At 47.0% G+C, this 16,227-nt stretch overlaps 1 pseudogene; it reads right to left on the bottom strand.

Moving 5' to 3' along the window:
* Positions 1-10,743: 10,743 nt before the first annotated feature.
* Positions 10,744-10,843, bottom strand: LOC112635654 (annotated as a pseudogene).
* Positions 10,844-16,227: the final 5,384 nt, after the last annotated feature.

The following is a 16,227-nucleotide window of genomic DNA, read 5'->3' as shown; positions in this document are numbered from 1 at the left end:
GGTCTTTTTTTCTCAGGTTGTCAGCAAGATGGCTAAGCAGTTCCCGACATCACATGTAGACAATGCCCAGAGGAAGGGAGAGTGACATCTCTTTCCTGGGATACCTGTTAGGAGCAAGAAAATCTTTCCCAGAAGTCCTCTTAGCGGACTTGCCAGCATTAGCCAGAATTGGGTTACATGTTCATTGGGTTTTGTTTTATTTTTGCTTTTTTTTTTTTTTGAGACAAGATCTGGCTCTATTGCCCAGGCTGGAGTGCAGTGGTACTATCTTGGCTCACTGCAACTTCTGCCTCCTGAGCTCAAGCGATTCTCTCACTTCAGCCTCTCAAGTAGCTGAAACTATAAGTGTTCACCATCATGTCTGACTAATTTTTTGTATTTTTTGTAGAGTTGGGATTTCCCCATGTTGGCCAGGCTGGTCTTGAACTCCTGAGCTCAAGTGATCCTCCCACCTCAGCCTCCTAAGTAATTAGGAAGATAGGTGTGTGCCACCACACTTGGCTAATTTTTGTATTTTTTGTAGAGATGGGCGTTTCACCATGTTGCCCAGGCTGGTCTCGAACTTCTGGTCTCAAGTGATCTGTCCAACTCGGTCCCCCAAAGTGCTGGGATTACAGGTGTGGGCCACTGTACTTGGCCCATGATCATTCTTTTTAAATTTTTTATTTTTTAATTTATTATTATTTTTTTAACACCCGGTGCAGTGGCTCAAGTCTGTAATCCCAGCACTTTGGGAGGCCGAGGTGGGTGGATCACCTGAGTTCAGGAGTTGGAGATCTCAGCCTGGCCAACGGTGAAATCCTGTCTTTACTAAAAATACAAAAATTAGCCAGGCGTGGTGGTATGCACCTGTAATCCCAGCTACTTGGGAGGTTGAGGCAGGAGAATCGCTTGAATTCAGGAGGCGGAGGTTACAGTGAGCCGAGATTATGACACTGCACTCCAGCCTGGGGGACAGAATGAGACTCCACCTCAAAAAAAAAAAAAAAAAATTGGCCGGGCACGGTGGCTCAAGCCTGTAATCCCAGCACTTTGGGAGGCCGAGATGGGTGGATCACGAGGTCAGGAGATCGAGACCATCCTGGCTAACACGGTGAAACCCCGTCTCTACTAAAAAATACAAAAAAAAAAAAAAAAAAACTAGCCGGGTGAGGTGGCAGGCGCCTGTAGTCCCAGCTACTCGGGAGGCTGAGGCAGGAGAATGGCGTGGACCCGGGAGGCGGAGCTTGCAGTGAGCTGAGATCCAGCCACTGCATTCCAGCCTGGGAGACAGAGCGAGACTCCGTCTCAATTTTTTTTTTTTTACAAATGGTGTCTCCCTCTGTCGCCCAGGCTGGAGTGCAGTGGCATGATCGCAGCTCACTGCAGCCTAAACCTCCCCAGCTCAAGCCATCCTCTTGCCTCAGCCTCCCAAGTAGCTGGGATTACAGGTGTGCACCTCCAGGCTTGGCTCTTATTCTTTTTATTGTTTTTGAAACTATAAAACCTATTTTTAAAAAATGTTTTGGTTGTTTTTATTGCTGCTTTTCCTTTTAGGGTTAGAACAGAAGTTTTGATGGGAAACAGGTTAGGACACCTTCGTCTCTTCCATAGCGATGGTCATAGAGAAACAGGACATATTTATAAACTCTCAAGTGATCTTAAAATGTGCAAAAGCTGCTGACCTCCCGGGAGTGAAGGGCAAAGCTCGTTAGCATCAACTGTGGCTGGGGAGGACCGTAGGCAAGAGGGAGGGGCAAGTGTGACTCGGTGCTGTGTGGGCCAGTGTTTAGGGGCCAGTGTGTCCCTGCAAGGGCATGGGACAGTGGTCTGTTCTGCACTGTGCGTGAGTCCTCGAGGAAGTCCACTTACCAGTTTCCCCTCACTGGTATTTTTGGGAGTTTCTGAAGAATGCTTGTACTCTCCACAAATCTGTGATTGTCGTCATTTGTCACTCAGCCAGCTGGCTGCCTTGGGAGATTCTGCCCATGACCTCTTGACACCTTAGACTTGGCTTCTCTGGGCTGCCTCAGGGATCCAGCTCTTTCCTTAGGACAGCTAGACATGGGGATAGTGAAAGGAAATTGCAACGTGGAGAAATCACAATTGTGTGCCGCAGATATAAATGCTCCAAGGTCCTGCTCCTTCCCTGGGGGATCTGATAGGTCATTCCTGTCCTTGGCCCAGAACTGACATCCTTCCTTAGCTATATCCCCCAAACCTTCAGCCAAACCTCACCCCCTTCTGTAGGGCCCAGTGTAAGGAGAAAAAAAAATTTGCCTCCTACCCAGATGACATCATCATAACCTCCAGATGATGTTATTGCCATTCTGCCCGCAATGAAGACAAAGTTAACGTTAGTTTGCAGGAATTTCAGCATATATATATATGCTGAATTTATATATATATATATATATATTAAAAAACAGAGTTTCGTTCTTGTTGCCCAGGCTGGAGTGCAGCAGCGAGATCTCGGCTCACCGCAACCTCTGCCTCCCAGGTTCAAGCGATTCTCATGCTTCAACCTCCCGAGTAGCTGGGATTACAGGTGTGTGCCACCACACCCAGCCAATTTTTGTATTTTTAGTACAGACGAGGTTTCACCATGTTGGCCAGACTGGTATTATTGTCATTATTTTTTGAGACAGGGTCTCACTCTGTTGCCCAGGCCAGAGTGCAATGGTGAGATCATGGCTCCCTGCAGCCTCGACTTTCCCAGGCTCAAGTGATCCCCCCACCTCAGCCTCCCAAGTCGCTGGGACTAATAGGTGTGCACCACCATGCCCAGCCAATTTTTGTGTTTTTTTGTAGAGACAGGGTTTCACCATGTTGCCCAGGCTGGTCCCAAAGTCCTGGGCTCAAGTGATCCACCTGCCTCAGCCCCACAAAGTGCTGGGATTACAGGTGTCAGCCACTGCGCCCGGCCCTAACTTTTTTTTCTTTTTTTCTTTTCTTTTGAAATAGAGTCTTGCTCTGTCACCCAGGCTGGAGTGCAGTGGCACTATCTCGGCTCACTGCAAACTCCACCTCCCGGGTTTACGCCATTCTCCTGCCTCAGCCTCCCAACACAGCAAAACTCCTTCTCTACTAAAAATACAAAAAATTAGCTGGGTGTGGTGGTGGGTGCCTGTAGTCCCAGCTATTGTATTTTTTGTAGAGATGGGGGTTTCACCATGTTGCCCAGGCTGGTCTTGAACTTCTGGTCTCAAGTGATCTGTCCAACTCAGTCCCCCAAAGTGCTGGGATGACAGGTGTGGGCCACCATACTTGGCCCATGATCATTCTTTTTAAATTTTTAATATATATTTTTTTTTTTAACACCGGGTGCAGTGGCTCACGCCTGTAATCCCAGTGCTTTGGGAGGTCGAGGTGGGAAGATCACCTGAGGCCAGGCGTTTAAGACCATACCTGGCAACATAACAAGACCCCTGTCTCTACAAAAGACAACAACTTAGTTGGGTTAATTTAAAAATAGATTCTATAGTTTCAACACCAATAAAAAGAATGAGAGCCAGGCCTAGAGGTGCAGGCCTATAGTCCCAGCTACTTGGGAGGCTGAGGCAGCAGGGTTGCCTGGGAGGTCAAAGCTGCAGTGAGCTATAATTGCATCACTGCACTCCAGTCTGGGAGACAGAGTAAGGTTCTGTCTCCAAAAAAAAAAAAAAAAAAGAAAGAAAGAAAAAAAGGAAGAAGATGATGTCTGGATATAAGGGACTCTGATGTCAGGGTGTGAGTCTGTTGTCCTTTCTCTCATAGTTGCAAGATTATTGCCACAACTCCAGACATCACATCTGTATTCAAAGGAGGAGGCAGAGAGGATTGGGGTCAGCCACATGGGTTTCTTTTACGAAGAAAAGCGTTCTCTGACTTCCTTCAGGTCTCATTGGTCAGAACTGGGTCCAGTGGCCTTCAATAGCTGCAGAGTAGGCTGCGAAGTAGGGAGTAGGGTTTTTATGTTTGGTTTAGACCAAGGTTTCTCTAACTCAGAACTATTGACAGACGTATTGGCCTGGATAATTCTTTGCTCGGAGCTGTCCTGTGCATTGTAGGATGTTAACAGCATCCCTGGCCTCTACCCTGTGGACCCCAGTCATCCTTAGCTGTGATAACTGAGAAAGTCTCCAGACATTTTCTAAGTTCCCTGGGAGGCAAAATTTTCCCTCCTTGTAAACCACTGGTTTAGACCAATTATAATCTATTAGTTGAAGCTGAATGTGTCGTCACCCTGAAAAAAAATCAGAATGCCATAAAGGTCATGGATTTGAGGGTAGGCAGTCAAAAGCAGCTGTCTTCTGGATAAACTCAATGTACACACCCTTTTTTGTTTTTGTTTTTGAGATGGAGTCTCACTCTGTTGCCTGCGCGATCTTGACTCACTGCAAGCTCTGCCTCCAGGGTTCACGCAATTCTCCTGCCTCAGCTTCCTGAGTAGCTGGGACTACAGGCACCCGCCACCATGCCCAGCTAATTTTTTGTATTTTTAGTAGAGACAGGGTTTCACTGTGTTAGCCAGGATGGTCTTAATCTCCTGACCTCGTGATCCTCCCGCCTCAGCCTCCCAAAGTGCTGGGATTACAAGCGTGAGCCATCGCGCCCAGCCTTTTTTTTTCTTTTCTTTTTGACATGGAGTCTCACTCTGTCACCCAGGCTGGAGTGCAATAGTGTGATCTCAGCTCACTGCAACCTCCACCTCCCGGGTTCAAGCAATTCTCCTGCCTCAGCCTCCCAAGTAGCTGGGATTACAGGCACCTGCCATCATGCCTGGCTAATTTTTGTATTTTTGTAGAGACGGGGTTTTGCCACATTGGCCAGACTGGTCTTAAACTCCTGACCTCAGGTGATCCACCCGCCTTGGCCTCCCAAAGTGCTGGCGTGAGCCACCTCACCTAGCCAATGTACACATCTGTAGGCCAGTGATTCATAAAGTAAAGTGTGCATGACGCCACTGCGGGACTTGTTAAAGATACAAATGTAGCCAGATGCTGTGGTTTACACCTGTAATCCCAGCACTTTGGGAGGCTGAAATGGGAGGATCAATTGAGGCCAGGAGTTTGAGACCAGTCCAGGCAACATAACAAGACGCTGTCTGTACAAAAAATTAAAATGAAAATGTCTCAGCCCTTCCACTATGGTCTGACTTAGCAAGGCCTGGGTAGGGTCAAGAATCTGCATTTTTAATCAGACCCCATGGGATTCTGGATGTGGCTAAAGAAACATGGCCGCACACAGCCTTTGTGCTCTGGGTTCCTCCCACTTTTCATTGGTGTCACTTCCAAAAACCTCTTCCTCACTGGGTGCTCTTCAAAAATTGGGCCAAATTGTCCACATTGCAGGATAATTCAGGTTCTTGTGCCCTGGTATTCACTGGAATCTCCTCAGGTAGTGCCCAGGTGCCCAGCAGGGGCCAGCAAAGCAGAGGTGCTAAGCAACTACGTGCAGCCCAAACATTCAGAAAAACTGTTACAGGCCGGGCGTGGAGGCTCATGCCTGTAAACCCAGCACTCTGGGAGGCCGAGGCAGATCACCTGAGGTCGGGAGTTTGAGACCAGCCTGACCAACATAGAGAAACCCCGTCTCTACTAAAAATATAAAACTAGCAGGGCCTGATGGCGCATGCCTGTAATCCCAGCTACTCAGGAGGCTGAGGCAGGAGAATCGCTTGAACTCAGGAGGCAGAGGTTGCAGTGAGAAAGAAAAGCTGTTACACATTGCTATATATCAAATGAACCAGTTTTTTCAATACCCCCTCAAACTTTTTATTATAAAAATGTTTCAAGCATACCAAAAAGTTGAAAGAAAAATAGAGGCCGGGCACGGTGGCTCAAGCCTGTAATCCCAGCACTTTGGGAGGCCGAGACAGGCGGATCATGAGGTCAGGACATCAAGACCATCCTGGCTAACACGGTAAACCCCATCTCTACTAAAAAATACAGAAAACTAACCCGGTGAGGTGGTGGGCGTCTGTAGTCCCAGCTACTCGGGAGGCTGAGGCAGGAGAATGGCGTAAACCCGGGAGGCGGAGCTTGCAGTGAGCTGAGATCCGGCCACTGCACTCCAGCCTGGGCTACAGAGCGAGACTCTGTCTCAAAAAAAAAAAAAAAAAAAAAAAAAGAAAGAAAAATAGACTAGCATAATGAATCTTCCTCTTAGATTCAATAGTTAACATTTTTGTGGTATTTGCTCTATCCATCTACCATCTATTCATCCATCCATCCATCCATCCATCCATCATCTAGCTATCTAGCTAGCTATCCTCTATCTAATCTATTCATCCATCCATGTGTCTATCTATCCTCTGTCTGTTCATTCATCTGTCTGCCTATCTATGTATCTATCCATCTGTCTATCATCTATATATCTTACATATATATTTTTTAAATTTGAGACAGAGTCTCACTCTGTCGCCCAGGTTGGAGTACAGTAGGGGGAATCTCAGTTCACTGCAACCTCCACCTCCTGGGTTCAAGGGATTCTTCTGCCTCAGCCTCCCAAGTAGCTAGGATTAGAGGTACATGCCAGCTAATTAAAAAAAATTTTTTTTTATTTGTAGTAGAGACAGAGTTTCACTATATTGGCCAGGCTGGTCTCAAACTCCTGACCTTAAATGATCCACCCATCTTGGCCTCCTAAAGTGCTGGGATGACAGGCATGAGCCACAGTGCCCAGCCTTATCTATCTATCTATCTATCAATCATCTATCTATCTATCATCTGTCTATTTATCTATGTATCTATATCTATGTATCTATCTATACCTCTATCATCTATCTGTCTATCTATCTATTCATCTATCTATCCATCCATCCGTCCCCACTTCCCTTCCTCCATTTGTCCATCCATCCATCCTTCCATCCACCCATCCATCCACCCATCCATCCATCCATCCTTCCATCCATTCATCCATTTATTTATCTATCTATCTAATATGTTGATCATCTATCCTATCTATCTATCATCTGTCCCTCCATCTATGTATCCATCTATCTTTCTATCTATCCAGCTATCAATCTTTCTGTCCATCTATCTGAATCATTGGAAAAGAGGTTACGAACATCACATTTTTACCCCTAAATACTGCACTTCAGCTTGCCTCTCCTGAGGGTAACTGTGATACTATTATCACATCTAATAAATGATCCCATAATTTTATCTATTATTCAGTCTACATTCAAATTTTCCTGAGCATCCCAAGAATATCTGTAAGAGCTAATTATTTTTTGAACCAGGATCCGACAAATGATTTTCATGTTTTGCTTTGGTTATGACATCACCTTCTTCTCTTAATCTAGAACAATCCCCTGCTTTTTTCCTTTCTAGGACATTGACATTTGGGGAATCCAGGCTAGCTGACTTAAAAATGTCCCAGAGTCTGGAGGTGTCTCATGATTTCCTCATGAATGTGTACTGTTTTGAAAAATATAATACAGAATAGAAAGCATTTCTGATCTCTCCATTTGCAGCTCTTCCTCACCGGTCCCTCCCACTTTCTCTCTTACTCAATAGCTGCACCGTGTCTTCGTGTCCAAGCAAAAACCTTTCTCTCTCTCTTCCTCTTACTCCTCCAGCCTAACTCATCAGCAAAGCCCATCCGCTCAGCCTCCAACACACACCTAGGCTCTTTCAGCCCTGTCCCTTCACCGACAGCCGTGTCCAAGCCACCATCTCCTCTCCTCTTCCCTCCCGACTAGTCTCTGCTCCCACTGGGCCTCGGACAATTCATTCTCCTCTCAGCAGTCTAGGAGTGCACAGATCTCCAGAAAGATGATGGCTGGAGCCACATCCCTCGTCCCTCATTTTCAACGCTCTCTTTGAGCAAATACAACAGTGGGGAGAGGAAAGTACTCGGGGTCTGAAGGGAGGAAGTGAGGGGGAGCCCAGGGTACCTGAGAGGTATATGCCGGCACCCTCCTCACTGGCCTCACTTCTGCCTCTTCCCACTCCCTGGTTTGCCAGTCCCAGTGAGTTACTGGAACCAAGAACCCTTTCTGGCTTAAAACTTTCCCAGGGGCCACCCAGGCTATTTACTTAAGTCTTTATTTATTTTGAGACGGAGTCTTGCTCTGTTGCCCAGGCTGGAGTGACATGGTGCTATCTCAGCTCACTGTAACCTCCGCCTGCCAGGTTCAAGTGATTCTCCTGCCTCAGGCTTCTAAGTAGCTGGGATTACAGGCATGCACCACCACACCTGGCTAATTTTTGTATTTTTAGTAGAGACGGGGTTTTGCCATGTTGGTCAGGCTGGTCTTAAACGCCTGACCTCAGGTGATCCACCACCTCGGCCTCCCAAAGTGCTGGGATTACAGGCGTGAGCCACTGTGCCCAGCTCGCCCAGGACATTTGGAGCACAATCCCAGCTCTTGGCTTTGGACAACCAGGCTCACCTCTGTCCATTTTGCTCCCACTCAGTCTCCCTTAGTCACTTTTTTTTTTTTTTTTGAAACAGGGTCTCATTTTGTCATCCAGGCTGGAGTGCAGTGGCATAGACAAAGCTCACCGCAGCCTTGACCTCCTGGGCTCAAGCAATCCTCCTGCATCAGCCCCTCAAGTAGCTGGGACTACAGGCATGCACCACCGCACCTGGCTAATTTTTGTGTTTTTTGTAGGGAGGGGATCTCACTATGTTGCACAGGCTAGTCTCAAACTCCTGAGTTCAAACGATCCTCCTGGCTCAGCCTCCTAAAGTGCTGGGATTGCAGGTATGAGCTACTGCATCTGGCCCCATAGCTACCGTTACATTCTTCACAATGCCTGTCACTATCTGGAATTTTCTCACTAGTTGTGTATGTGTACACACACAGGATTATGTGGCAGTTCCCCACCCCATTAGAATAATAACCGACCAGGCGTGGTGGCTCACGCCTGTAATCCCAGCACTTTGGGAGGTCGAGGTGAGCGGATCACTTGAGATCAGGAGTTCAAGACCAGCCTGGCTAACATGGCGAAACCCCGTCTCTACTAAAATACAAGAATTAGCTGGGCGTGGTGGCATGTGTCTGTAGCAGGAGAATTGCTTGAACCTGGGAGGCGGAGGTTGCCGTGAGCCAAGATTGTGCCACTGCACTCCAGCCTGGGTAACAAGAGTGAGACTCCGTCTCAAAAAAAAAAAAAGAAAAAAAAAGAAAAATGAAAGACAAGGCTATGCAACTCGACTCTAAGAAGCTAACCGCGTGTGACTTTTTAAATTTAAATGAATTAAAATTAAAAAACTGTGCTCTTCAATTGCGCCAGCCACATGTGAAGTGCTTGATGGAAACAGGTGTCTGGAGCCACCATACTGAACAGAGCAGTTATAGAATGTTCCCATCACTGTAGAAAGGGGATTTCCCTTTCTCAAAGTTCTATCATTCAGTCCACAGCAGAGTATTCATTTATTTATTTATTGTCATCCAGGCTGGAGTGCGGTGGTGTGATCTCGGCTCACTTGCAGCCTCCACCTCTGGGACTTGAGCGATCCTTCCACCTCAGCCTCCCTAGTAGCTGGGTCCACAAGTGCAGGCCACTACGCTTCTTGGCTAATTTATTTTCTTGCCTTCTTTTTTTGTTTTGTTTTGTTTTGTTTTTTGAGATGGAGCCTGTCTCTGTCCCCCAAGCTGGAGCGCAGCGGCACGATCTTGGCTCACTGCAGCCTCTGCCTTTTGGGGTTCGAGCGATTCTCCTGCTTCAGCCTCCCAAGTAGCTTTGACTATAGGCTTGAGCCAAAATTCCTGGGTCATTTTTGTAATTTTAGTAGAGACAGGATTTTGCCATGTTGGCCAGGCTGGTCTTGAACTACTGACCTCACGTGATCTGCCTGCCTTGGCCTCCCAGAGTGCTGGGATTACAGGTGTGAGCCAGAGCATCCGGCCCCCTTCCTCCCTTCCTTCCTTTTTTCCTTCCTTCCTTTCCAGACGGGGTCTCATTATGTTGCCCAGACTGGGAGAATAATTTTTTTTTATTAGTCCATATAGATCTGTCTTATTCTTGTTTCCAGCTACAAAATATTCTATCGTGTAGATCTGTACTGTTTGAGATGGTAATCACTAATCACACATGGCTATTTAAATTTGTCTTCTTCTTCATTTTTATTTTTCAGAGATGAGGTCTTGCTATGTTGCTCAGGCTGGAACGTAGTGGCACAATCATAGCGCACTGCAGTCTCAACCTCCCAGCCTCAAGTGATCCTCCCACCTCAGCCTCCCGAGTCGCTGGGACTATAGGTGTGCAGCACCACAGCCAGCTAAATTTAAATTAATTAAAATTAAATAAAGTTAGTCCCTCAGGTGTACTGGCCACATTTCAAATGCTCAGTGGAAACACATGACTGGAGCCACTGTACTGGGTGGCGACACAGGCCACTTCCATCACTGCAGAAAGCTCTATCGGATGGTGCCGGTGTAGATGGACCACACTTCAGCTAGCAATCCCTTCCTGTTGGATATTCAGCTTGCTTCCAGTATGGTGCTACTAAAACCACTGCAATGAAAGCTATTCTTTTTCTTTTTCTTTTTTATTCTTTTTGAGATTGGGTCTCACTGTCTCCCAAGGTGGAGTGCAGTGGTGTGATCTTGGCTCACTGCAACCTCCACCTCCTGGGTTCAAGCGATCCTCCCACTTCTTTCCACTTCTTTCTCCCAAGTAGCTGGGACTACAGACATGCGCCACCATGCCCAGCTAACTTTTGTATTTTGTGTAGAGACGGGGCTTCACCATGTTGCTCAGGCTGATCTCAAATGCCTGCCTGCCTCGGCCTCCCTAAGTGCTGGGATAATAGGCATGAACCACATCACCCAGTCAAGGCTATTTCTTTTTTTAAAATTTAAACAGGGGCCATGCTAAACTACTCTGTATCATTCCAATTTTAGCATATGTGCTGCCAAAGTGAGCACAAGTATTTTATTTGTTATTGTTATTATTATTTTTTGAGACAAAGTCTTGCTCTGTCGCCCAGGCTGGAGAGCTGTGGCATGATCACAGCTCACTGTAGCCTCGACCTCCCGGGCTCAAGTGCTCCTCCTACCTTAGCCTTCCAAGTAGATGGGACTACAGGCATGCACCACCATGCCTGGCTAAATTTTTGTATTTTTCGTAGAGATGGAGTAGCATTATGTTGCCCAGGCTGGTCTCAAACTCCGGAGCTCAAGTGATTGGCGCACCTCAGCCTCCCAAAGTGCTGGGATTACAGATGTGAGCCACTGTATCCGGCTGGCTATATTTATCCATAGATTTTTGCCTTTGTGTGCATATATATCTGAAAGATAACTTCTCAAAGCAAACTTGCTGGGTCAAAGGCCATATGCATTTCAAATTTAGACAGGCTTTGTCAAATTTTCCTCCGAAGAGGTTACACAAATTTACCCTTCTACCAACAGCAGCCAGCAGTGCCTGCTTCCCCATACCCTAACAACACAAGGAGCTTCTCACACTGAGCTTTGCCTATTTATCTGCTAGGTGAATTAAAGTATCTCACGATAGTTTTTTTTTTTTTTTTTTTTGGGGATGGAGTTTCACTCTTGTTGCCCAGGCTGGAGTGCAATGGCGTGATCTCGGGTCACTGCAACCTCTGCCTCCCGGGTTCAAGTGATTCTCCTGCCTCAGCCTCTGGAGTAGCTGGGATTACAGGCGCCCGCCACCATGCCCAACTAATTTTGTATTTTTAGAAGAGATGGGGCTTCTCCTTGTTGGTCAGGCTGGTCTTGAACTCCTAACCTCAGGTGATCCACCCGACTCGGCCTCCCAAAGTGCTAGGATTACAGGTACGAGCCATCGTGCCCGGTGATAGTTTTACCTTAAAAATTGTTCTGTGTTCCCTCACACAATAAGGACCTCATTGATTATTTCACTTGACAAAGTCACTTTCCATGTGGAAAACACTTCTTGAAGCCCTTGGGATCTCAGCTGGGGACGTGGGGACTTTGCCCTCCAGGAGGGCATCTAATGTTTGTAATGATTGCCTCATCTGTCGTTTGCACTGAGCTCATGTTGCTAATTATTAGCTATGGTGGATGCGGAGAGAAAGACGGAATTGGATGTGGAACGGCAGAAGCTATGACAAGCTGCAAGAGGGTCTGGCTGTCACTGTTTACAAAATTATAATATTTCTCAAAGGTAATTTTGTTATAAAGTAATTGTGCAGTTTGTTCATTTAACTGTGCAGTTTATTTGTTCATTTAACAAATAAGGGACTGTAGAGATGGGGTCTTGCTATGTTGCCTGGGCTGATCTGGATCTCCCGGGCTCAAGTGATCCTCCTGTCTCGGCCTCCCAAAGTGCTGGGATGACAGATGTGAGCTACTGCACCCAGCCGGCAGGGCTGTCCTTTTTCACTTGCCCCAACCTCAGTGGCTGATGTACTGATTTGCTCCTGGAATCTAAGATTCATGCAGCCACAGAGGGACAACCCTGGCGACTTAGCCGAAGTGTGTAACATTGAAAAGAATTATAGCCGGGTGCAGTGGCTCACACTTGTAATCCCAGAACTTTGGGAGGCCGAGGTGTGCTGATCACAAGGTCAGGAGTTTGAGACCAACCTGCCCAACATGGTGAAACCCTGTCTCTACTAAAAATACAAAAATTAGCTGGGCATGATGGCATGCACCTGTAATCCCAGCTACTTAGGAGGCTGAGGCAGGAGAATTGCTTGAACCCAGTAGGCAGGGGTTGCAGTGAGTTGAGATCGTACCACTGCACTCCAGTCTGAGAGACAGAGCATGACTCCGTCTCCAGAAAAAAAAAGAAAATAAAGAGAATTATGGTGTGCCCATGCTCACAGCCGAAATCAGAAAACAACTCTAAAAAACAACCCTAAAAGTCCACCAGTGTAGGCCAGGCACAGTGGCTCAGCCTATAATCCCAGCACTTCGTTCTGTTACACAGGCTGGAGTTCAGTGGCACAATCTCGGCTCACTGCAACCTCCACCTCCCGGGTTCAAGCAATTCTCCTGCCTTAGCCTCCCGAGTTGCTGGGATTACAGGTGCCTGCCACCACACCTGGCTAATTTTTGTATTTTGAGTAGAGACGGGGTTTCACCATATTGGTCAGGCTGGTCTTGAACTCCTGACCTCAATCTATCCACCAGTCTCGGACTCCCAAAGTGCTGGGATTACAGGCGTGAGCCACTGCACCCAGCCAAGAACACTTTTTATATTTTATTTTCACACTGAAAATCAGTCACATTTGCTTCAGCCTCAAAGAGCGTGAAATTAAATGAGTGCTGATAGCAAACCGCACTTTTTTCTAAACAGGAAATTTGTTAATGGGTATGGAGTTGTAGTTTTGCAAGATGAAAATGGGGACCGAGTTTCAGTTTGGGAAGATGAAACCGTTCTGGAGATGAATGGTGGCAATGGTTGCACAGCAATGTGAATGCCCTTAGTGTCACACATACGAATGGATAGAATGGTTAAAAACTATGGGCATGGTGGTAAGACATGGCAAAGTGTTTAGAAAGCAGGCAGAAACAGGAAGCAATTGTTGAGTCTTCCATTTGGGGGGCTTCTAAAATGTTCCCTGAAGGTGGAGCAGTGCCCCCTCCCAGCGTGGGGAGGTTTCTGTGCGTGCTCACGGGCACCACGCTGAATTAGGGGCTGGCAATGGCCCTGGTGAAATGTTACCGAACCTAAATTGAGAGTCCATGGCCCAGAAGCCAGAGCATCTCTCAAGCATATGGAGGCTGTCTTGGCACCCCAGTTCTCCCCAAGGCCGCCACAAAAACACAAGGCAGCCACAAGGGGGAGTGGGGAGGTGACTCACTCCTAGCCGGGTGCTGGCATCACCTAAGGGAAGTGGGCATGGAGTGTGGTACCCGCAGGCGGCGCCACCGTTCCCCACTCCCTCCCTGCACCCCTCCATCTCCTCCGTCCTTTAAAAACTGTGATAAAATACCCATAACAGAACTCGTCATTAAAAAAAAATCACCATTTTAACCATTTTGAAGTGTACAGTTCAGTCGCATTTAGGACAATGTTATGCAACCACCTCCTCCATCTAGTTCCAGAACATTCCTTCACCCCCAAAGGAAACCCCTGCACCTATTACGAGTCACCTCCTATTTCCCCCTCTCCCCAGTCCCTGGCAAATACCAATCTGTTTTCTGTCTCTTTTTCTTTTGTTTTTTAGACACGGTCTTGATCTGTCATCTAGGCTGGAGTGTAGTGGTGCAATCATAGCTCACTGCAGCCTCAAATCCCTGGCCTCGAACAATCCTCCTGCCTCAGCCTCCCAAAGTGCAGAGATAACAGGCATGAGCCCCTCTGTGTTCTGTCTATAGATATGCTTACTCTGGAGATTTCCTACCAATGGAATCTTGCATTGTGTGGCGTTTTGTTTCTGGCTTCTCTCACTTTTTTTTTTTTTTTTTTTTTTTTTGAGACAGAGTCTTGCTCTGTCACCCAGGCTGGAGTGCAGCGGTGTGATCTCAGCTCACTGCAGCCTCCGCCTCCTGGGTTCAAGTGATTCTCCTGCCTCAGCCACCTGAGTAGCTGGGACTACAGGCGCCTGCCACCATGCCTGGTTAATTTTTTTGTATTTTTAGTAGAGATGGGGTTTTGCCATGTTGGTCAGGATAGTCTCGAACTCCTGATCTCAGGTGATCTGCCCACCTCAGCCTCCCAAAGTGCTGGGATTACAGGCGTGAGCCATTGTGCCTGGCCCTGACTTCTCATTTAGCATCATATTTTCAAGGTCCATCCATGGTGTAGTATGTATCAATGTTTTAAAAAAAATTTTTTTTAAGAGGGAGGTCTCTCTGTGTTGGCCAGGCTAGTCTTGAACTCCTGACCTTAAGTGATCCTCCTGCTTCAGCCTCCCAAAGTGCTGAGATTAGAGGTGTAAGCCACATGGCCAGCCAGTATTTCATTTCTTTTTATGGCTGAATCACATTCCATGGTATGGACAGACCACATTTTCTCATCCATTGATGGGTATTTGAGTTGTCTCCCAAATAGTTTTTTAAATGGTTAAAAATGAATGAGTATGATGTGATGTGTATTTTTGCTTTTTGCTGTTATGAATACTGTTGCTATGAACATGCACAGACAGGTATTTGAGTGCCTGTTTTCAGTTCTCTTGGATGTATACCTAGGAGTGGAATTGCTGGGTCATATGGTGATGCTATATATAACTTGATTCTTTTTCTTTTCTTTTTTTTTTGTTTCAATCAAGCAGACCGTGAGCCAGAATAGGTTCAGAGAAACTCCCCGTACGTTAAACTTGTTGATGAACTGCCAAACTGTTTTCTTCCCCTTCCTTTCTGATTTTGATGAGCAAAACTTCTCAATATAGAGACTTTCAGCTCATCCTTGAATCTCCGCCACTCTCTGCACAGCAGCCAGGGATTCCCTTAAAGCTTGCACATGACTCCTGCCCCATCCCTACTTAAACCCCATTAACTGCTTCTTCCCAACGCACACACAAAAAATGCAACTTCCTCTGTGAAGGCTACAAGGCCCAACAGGACCAGGGCCTCCCGATCCTTGCCCCCCGACCACTCAGGTCTGAGGTCAAAGTCATTTCCTTGGAGAGACTCCAAGACTGTCCTATCTGTTGTTCCTCCCACACCATCTCTGTCTTCCACATGACTCTGATTTTGTTTTTCATCACACTCATCACAACCTGAGCAGAAGGAAAGATGATACCTCACTGCAGACCACAAGGTCTAGCTGCCCTGGGCCCGTCCCTGGTGCCACTGTCTGTCTCACAGTCTGTGCTCCAACTGCCAAACCAGCTCCTGCCACAGGCCCTTTGCACTTGCTGCCCACCCCTACCCAGAATGCTCTGCTCTCATGGATGACTTTTTCTCAGTTATTTGGTTTTGACTCAGATTTTACCCATCAAAGAGGCCCTCTGTGGTAGGTTGAACAATGGCCCCTCCAAAGATGCCTGCATCCTAATTTTCTGGGACCTGTGACTGTGTTGCTTTGGGATTAAATCAAAGGTGCCAAGATTGGGAGATGACCTGGGGCTTACCTGGTGGGTTGATGTAACTACAAGGGTACACAGGAGTCAGTCTTGGGGAAGAAGGTGACGTGGAGACAGAGGCAGCGGCTAGAGTGATGCGCTTTGTGGGTGGAGGAGGGGGCTATGAGCCAAGGAGTGCAGGCGACCTCTAGAAGCTGAAAAAGGTGAAGAAACGGATTGTCCCTTAGAGCTTCCAGAAGGGATGCAGCCCTGCAGACTCCTTAACTTTAGCCAGGTAGAACCATTTTGGACTTCTGACCTCCAGAAATGAAAGATAATGAGAAGATAATCAATTTGTGTTGTTTTAAGTCACTA

The sequence above is a fragment of the Theropithecus gelada genome, chromosome 11 (assembly GCF_003255815.1).
Source record: "Theropithecus gelada isolate Dixy chromosome 11, Tgel_1.0, whole genome shotgun sequence".
Classification (NCBI taxonomy): Eukaryota; Metazoa; Chordata; class Mammalia; order Primates; family Cercopithecidae; genus Theropithecus; species Theropithecus gelada.
Note: the sequence above shows the minus strand (reverse complement) of the source record. Positions and strands in the feature narration are given on the sequence as shown.